Here is a 7,905-nt window from a genome sequence, read left to right as displayed (position 1 = left end):
AACCTAACTAAACTGTGGGAAGGAAAGTGTTAAGGGGAGATTTGAGATGCTTCAAAAATTTTCTTCATTCATTTTAATTCTAAACTTACAGTAATCCATCTAAAATATTTTTGTTGCTTTGTTTTGTTTTGTTTTCACTTTTTTTCCCCCCAGACCTGATGTAATAGTAGGGGAATATTGCTAAATTTAATGAGATTTCAAAAGTATTACTTAAGAAAGTATTTTCCTTTCAGTATTGCAAAACATCACTGTCTCTTGAGATTAAAAAAGAGGAGCATGGATACTCAGTTGCGTACTCTTATGTCTTTTCATCTCATCTGCCTTTTTAGTTTTCAGGCTGCTCTGAGACTGGGATCTCAGTTATCCTCATGTTTGAAACAACTTTTCTCCATTTAAGTCATTAGTATGTATAGACATTGCAGAACAGAGTTTAGTCCTTTGAGTATCTATTTTGTTTTGTTTTTAAATACAGAAATAACATGAAGACTGACTAAGTTGTTTCAGTGAAAAAAGAAAAAGGAGTGAATGATGGGTGACTGAGATAAGCCTGAAATAGCAGCTCAAAAGAGTGACAGGGGAAGATTAAAAGGCACAAATGAAGGCAACTGCCAATAACCCATAGAATCTAGGATGAGATGATCTAGAATAAAGAAAGTTTGGAAGGGAAAGCAATTCTGACCAAATGAGAGCGGAAAGGGAGTTGCCACAAGATTACAGTATTTTTTTCAATAGGAAAACAGCATAACCCACAAAACTAACATTTTGATAATACTTGATGGGAAAAGAGAGGACTCAATAAACAGGCTTCTGTCAGACAGATAAATAAGGAAAGTGAGAAGGGAGGATAGTGAAGCCACTGAAATATAAAGATGCTTTCAGAGCTGCATGTTTGCTCAGAGTAAAATGAGATCAGGGTTAAAATCATTTGATTCTGCAGAACCAGATATAGTTCAAAGGCTGAGGCACTGGTGGCAACTCAGACCTAATTTCTGAAACTCTTAAGTAGTGTAGGGAATAGTATTTATAAAACCCCTCTCTTTCTCTGTTTTCACTGATTAGAATGAGATGTAACATTCACAAATCAAAAAGTAAGATTATACATATACTTTTGGAAAAGTGTGAAGACGAAACAATCCACAGGCACAAGAAAAACAACAATGAAAGTTGAAAGTAAAAACTTACTTTCAGACCAGCTTTCTCCCTCCCTCCCTTCCTCCTTCCTTCCTTCCTTCCCTCCTTCCTTCCTTCAAGCCCAACAGTGTGTTATTTAGAAACAGAATCAACTGAATTATTGAAAAAAGATAGAAAAGATGAACAACTTAGTGACTCTTGGGTTTAGGCAGTTTTCTCAGAAGGCATCTGGGCATGGCCTTGGAGCCAGGTGTCTCTGCCATCACAGCTCATGAAAATCATTTACAAGAATGACAGTGCTGTGTGCTCCAGACCAATCTTCTGCGACACCTGAAACAGGATATATCCAACAATCTCCAGAGAAGAATTAACATCAGAGGGAGCAGTTTTATGCCTCCTTCTTACTCAGTGGGGAGGAAGGGGGTTACCAAAAATAGATAAATGGATCATTTTCTTAAAAATGCCAGCCTCTCTACATCACCTACACAGAGAGTTTATGATGATTTAGGTATCCAAAGGAAGGTGAGATGAATCTACCTTCAAGGACCATGTCTAACTAAGTCTCTATATTGAAAAGGTTCTGATCTCCACCTTACTCTGGTGACTCTGATGCACATCTTGGCACCAGGAGATGAGTTCAAGACAGAGATCTTGCTTCAGCTGAATTATTTCTTAATCATCTAGTCCCCCTCGGGTGCCACGTGAAGGATAAACACTTCAGGCACAGGTCAGCTCACTGTGAAGCAATTAGGCTTGTGCCATGAATCACCTTTGGGGCTCACCTCTCTGTTTCTTAACTATTAGAGGAGCCTATGTGAACAGCTTAGATTAAATGCCTTTCAGTAAGATTTATCTTACTGAACTTTAGCTAAGTGTACTGCCTTTGAGGTCCAAATGACTTGGCATTTAAACTGGCACTTGAAATACTAGTTTCAAATGAGATCAGTGTGAATTTTCCTGAATTGGGGCCACAGCAGTATGTTCTTCTTTTCTTTTTCCTCTTTTTTTTCTTTTTTCTTTTTTTTAACTTTCTCTTCTTAAAACATAACACCTAACTGTGTCAGTAGCATACTTTCTGTCTGGAATTCATTTCTGGGTATGTTCCAGAGAAGTAGACTTATATCTTCAGAAAGTACATTTAAAAAAAAAAAAGAATATAAAAAAAATGAAGCTTTGTTTTTCCTTGTTTTAATCCTTGAAGCAACCTTGAAGTTATGATGGAGATGACTAATAATTTCCTTTACCTGGGAAATGCCATGACAGAAGCTTGCATTTGCCTCTGGAAATTCCCATGTAAATTATCCCTAAAGCACTCTTCTGCTAACACCAATTAGCCTCTCAATTCTTGTTCTTTGAACATGTCCTTTTTTTTGTCTTCTCATTACTGCTATCCCTCAAGGTAAAATAACTTAATAATGTTAACCGACAGCTTAGTTATGGAAACACAAAGGATCTTTCTTTTTTTAACTTCTCGAATTTTCATATAAATCAGAAATTTAACAGTGGATAAATGAGCATACATGTAATTTAGTATTGTGCCCCTCTAAAGCAATCAGAGCAGCAGTAGACCTTTCCTTCTCTCTCCAAAATTTCGAATGGAACATACTGTTTTCATTAGCTACAGAAGTACTAGAGTGAAAGTGAAAAAAAATCATGTTGTTTTCATACTCTTGATCATTATGGTGACCTATGGTTAACTAAAACCACTTGTAGAATTTCCAACACTTGATTTTTTATTTGGCCATGGGAGGAAGATGAAAACCACTGAAACTAGCTAGCTGCTGATATTTGATTTTGAAATTATGTGATATTAAATTTAGGCATTGAGTTTAATTCTCTTCTGTGCAATTTTCAGTTTTACAAAATACGTTGTTTTTCTCCAGTGCTCAGAATTAGTCCATTCACACAGAGGAAGCATCATGACTGCCAAAGGCATTTTGCTCTACCTAGAAGATAGTAGCATGTTTGTTGTAAATATAATTTACATTTCAAATACTATACAGTAAAGCCTACTTCCATGCAAAGCCCTGCAGGCTCCCTTTTAAGGACAGAAAATCGTACAGTGGTTGAAAGGGCTGAAGGAGCTGGAAGGTACCTCTGGGAATCATTTGGTCCAAGCAGGGCCTCCTGCCCAGGACCACATCCAGGTGGCTTTTGAAAATCTACAAAGATGAAATTCCATAACCTCCTTGGTAATCTCTGCCAAAGCTCAGTCATCCTCACAAGACCATGACATAATTGCCAAAAGATACTTGTGACATCTAAAATTAAGCAAATCCTGCAGAATTTTAATAAAATTTAGTAAAAATTTATGTCCTGAATGTGCTTTTCAAAGCACAAATGAATATGCTTCCTATTGTGAGATTAAGCTTGGATCATTGAAGTTCAGTTTACTTTATGAATGAGCAACAAAACCAAGTCCCTCAGTTTGACTTCGGATACACAGTACAACACAAGTGAAATGACTACAATTATTAAAATGAAGAAATCTTTGCCACATTAGCCTTCTTGAGGCTATCCCTTATCTGTAGGACCATCTGATGTTAAAGCATAAACCATAACCCTCATCTGTTCCTCAAGGACTGTACTCCTGGAAAGAGCCAATACTGGAGCAATTCTTGAATGACTGTAGCCCATGAAAGGACCTGCGCTGGAGCACGGTAAAAGCCTGAGGCAAAAGGAGCAACAGAGGTCAACAGTGTGCCGTGGTAGCCCAAAGGGCCAGCTGTACACCCTGGGGTGCACCAAGCCCAGCGCTGCCACAGGTGAGGGGAGGGGCTGTCCTGCTCTGCAAGGCCTCACCTCTAGAGAAAAACTGAGGTTGGGGAAGGTGTTGTTTGATTTTATTTCTCACCATCCAACTCTTATTTTATTTGGTAAAAAATGAAACTGATTTTTCCTGTCTCTTTCACCCATTACAGTAACTGGTAACTAACCTACCTGTCTTTATCTCAACTATGAGCTAATTTTATCTAATTTTCTCCACCTGTTCTCCTGTTGAAGAGGGGGAGTGATGAGAACAGCTGGGTGGGTGTATGGCAGCTGGTCAAGGTTAATGCACTACAACTATATAGACTAAAAGGTCACATTGTCAGCTAAAAGAAGACATCGGGACAGATCCTTAGCTGATGAGATTTAGCAGAGGTTGGTTAATTTCTGCAAAGTTATTATGCTGATATAATTCTTAACCTGTTTTTTGTTTTTTTTTTTTTAACATGTGAAAGCTGCTATTTAATTGCCTTTGGAATAAACTACGTGTGTAACTGCTGAAACTGTATTAGTTAGGAGCTGTGAATTTGGGGGTTCTGATTTGTTCTTAGCTTGCAGTAGTAGTTAAGCAGTGGAAAACTAGACTGAGATTTGTCTGCATAGTAGTCAGCTCTGGCCTGTGGCCTGGTAGATATTAAAACACCGGAGCCTTTTTCTGACTAAAACTTAATACCATACTGGAATTTGCTTTTTCCTAATTGAGCTAAGAATCAATATAGTAGGAGTCTACTCTTCAAAATGAAGTGCAAACACATGAGTGAGGAGAAATAATGAATACTTTATCATTCAGCATGAGCATCTCTCCCTTCCAACTTTCAGCTCAGTTTTCTTTCAGCTCTTCCTTGTGCTCTTTTTTCCATGGAGATTTAAGACACCACTAACAGTAACATTTTGAACCTGGACGCTATCACTTTGTCATTGTTAGATTTCCTTATTTGCTGGATTTCTATACGTGATGGACAGCTGATGACTACTGTTTTTCAATAGGAAACTTTCTGAAAAGAAATAAAAAAGAAACAGCTTGAAAAAAGATGTATGATAGAAAGAGGAGTGGAAAACAGGCCACAGGAGAATATGCCGGCTACTGCTGAGTCTTTTTGGGAAACTACTGCAAAAAGAGCAACAACGTTAACTTAAAATTGTCCCTATCTTGTGCTTTATAATCACTGACCATATATGTTGTTTTAAATGTTATGCAGGTCCAGGGATGAATTGAATGATGATGAGAACAGCAATTTCACTTTGAATGGGTAAAGCTGCATTTTTTAATTTCAGCTCTGGAAGCTGTACCACCACTGCACATGAGAAGGCGGTGTGAAGTCTAGCTTCACCTGAAACTGTGATTTCCTGTCACCAGTTAGCTTCTGAAACTTCTGACTGTTGCCATTAAAATCTTCTTGGGTGCGCTCAGCCAAGCGTCATGAGAACAGCAGCTTTGCTAAGTGAGGACCTGAGATTCTTTTTGACATTGAGGAGTTAATGGAACAGTAGTGGCTAGATTATGATCAGAGCTGCACATCAGATATTAGTGATAAGAGTTATCTAAATCTTGGCCATGTCCTCAATTTAATAAGGACCGTAGAAAGACCTGCAGGAGAATTCATGGTCCAAGTGATAGAAATTGATCTGATTCATTGAATAGAACACAGAGTGTATGCTTTTAGCTTTGGAGGACCATGTGGTTGAAAGGCCCTTGACAACCTTTTAACTTCTCCACGTGTTCAGGCTGTCTCTAAGAGTACATATGTTACTGGCAGTTTGTTTCCTGTCAGAGAGAACTGCAAGACTCTCCCTTCCTATTTAGTGAAGTACCTGTACTTCACTAAAAAATAGTGGTCTGAGGCAGGGTTTGGCATTGTACATTAGGGGACTAAACCAGAGGAAATATTTTCAACTCATTAGACTGAGATTATCTTATTTTAGAAATGCAGCCTGGTAGTAATATAGATCATAAATGTTGAAGTACCACTTAATTCTGGAGTAGCCCAGCAGAATCACTAACAAAATACTTTATGGAAATTGCTTTGAAAAAGTATAATTAATGCAGATCTATGTAAATTAGAGCGAAAACTTAGCCCAAGGTATAAGAATTCCTTTACATCCTTTTGTTTAATTAATCTGACTATCCTCTGTTACACTGTAGTGACTCAGGTTTCCCTTCACTAACTTAAAATTGGAATGTTTCTGCAGTGTGGGTGGAGCTCCTGTATGAATAACAATACATTCAGGCCCTATTTCTACTGATCAACTCAGAGCACAACTCCAATTTACCACAAAGCAAAACCAAGTATCCCGATATCCAATATATCCAAGTACATATTGAGACTGTCAATATAATGTTTCTGTAACTGCTTGGGTATTTGTTGTTAGAGAGACAAAGGAGTTTCATGGGTTTCTTTAATGAACAAGAGTATTGCTTTAATAAATGCAAGCCCTGAGAAATTGAATGCAAGCAGGATCTTATTATAGTAGATTTTTCCTATAATTATACAATCCTCATACAGCGTGCTTAAGAATGGTTAGATCAGAGAGAGCCTTAAAACTGCATTTCAGCATCATAAGACAGAAGAACACATTTCAGACAGGAGCTCAAAAGACTGTAAATACTAATTAAAAACTCTAAGAAAAGGGAATGCTGCTTTTTTTTATTCACTGTGTGTGATTACTTGACTGGTACTAAAAGTATTCTTGAATAAATTCATGTATTTAAGGTTTAGAAGCTCAACCCAATGCTGTTTTTTCGAAAGGAATTTTAGCTAATGGAGTTTATTGGTATTCAGGTGAAAAAACATAGAAGGATAGGATTAATGCAGGAGTAGCTTTTTCCAAAAGATTTTATGCAGGTTTTCTAGTCTAGCAACAAAGTCGTTGCCATCAGCAACATGTTAATATCAATGCTGTGGCTGTCACACAACTTACTGTACTTGATTTCAAGGTGATGAAAGATTTCTCTAGTTACAGTTCTAAAGTGACTGTTCTTATGTATAGGAGACATATATTTTCATTTAATGGAATCTGAAGTCATATTGCACCTATTTCTTCATAATACATTATGTGTCAAAAGGAAGATTACTCCTAGCAGAACTTCTTTTCACTGACTTAAAAAGGAAATTTCTAAAAAAAAATAGGTAATTTTAATGGCTGGAAAAAAATGGTGTAGGGTAAGAGGGAAAGAACAAAAAGAATTCAGTCCTCTGGGAAGACCTTTCTCCCATACACATGTAACTATATATTTTTTCAAATGAATATTATCATTAGGATTATCACTGCTTGATACTTATTTTACAAGCGAGATTTGATGGATTTGAGCCTGAGTTTTCTAGATACTAGTCTTTCAGTTTAGGAGTTCTACCTTGTGAAGAAGGCAGGTGAGTTATTCCACTGAGTATACTCCAGCGTTGTCTTGTGCAAGTACACAGTGAAAAATAGTTTCTGCAAAGCCAGAAAATGTGTGGTTAAGACTCCAAATCCAAAGACTGTACATAGCCTTTTTCCTGTGCATACAAGGGTTGCTCCAAAAGTAATGCTCCCTATTTCATTATGTTGGCCTGTGATGTCAGAGGCAGATGCTGGTGGTATGGCACTAGAGGATTCCACCAATATTCCATTACACGTTGTTGCTGTGTGACAGATAGCAGCAGAGGGGCAGTCTGACAAAATGGCATCTGACGTGGAAGTGTATATTTGGCAAAGATGTGTCACTGAATTCCTCCACATGGAAAAAAATGGCACTCACAGACATTCGGTGACACTCACTGAATGTTTATAGAGACCAAACAGTGGACTAGGGCTTAGTGAGACAGTGAGTGGTGTGTTTCAGCAGTAGTGACAGCAACATGACAGACAAGCCATATTCTTGACGGCCATACACAACTGCCACACCACAAAATAAAGAATGTCTCAACTGGGTCTTCCATGCAAAACAGCTAATGATGATGACTATGTTGAAAAATAGTGTTTTGTAGCTGAGAATTTTCTCTATCAAACAGTGTTATTGGGATCTTT

General features: G+C 37.6%; 1 long non-coding RNA gene across 1 annotated transcript in view; it reads left to right on the top strand.

Annotated features, from left to right (window-relative positions):
- LOC110402347 overlaps positions 5,047 to 7,905 on the top strand; it is a 5,951-nt gene continuing 3,092 nt past the window's right edge. Inside the window, exon 1 of the long non-coding RNA XR_002441169.1 lies at positions 5,047 to 5,150. This is a non-coding gene — a long non-coding RNA (uncharacterized LOC110402347). The remainder of the gene's footprint in view (positions 5,151 to 7,905) is intronic.

The sequence above is a fragment of the Numida meleagris genome, chromosome 1, assembly GCF_002078875.1.
Source record: "Numida meleagris isolate 19003 breed g44 Domestic line chromosome 1, NumMel1.0, whole genome shotgun sequence".
Taxonomy (NCBI): Eukaryota; Metazoa; Chordata; class Aves; order Galliformes; family Numididae; genus Numida; species Numida meleagris.
This window is presented reverse-complemented; position numbering and strand designations above follow the sequence as displayed.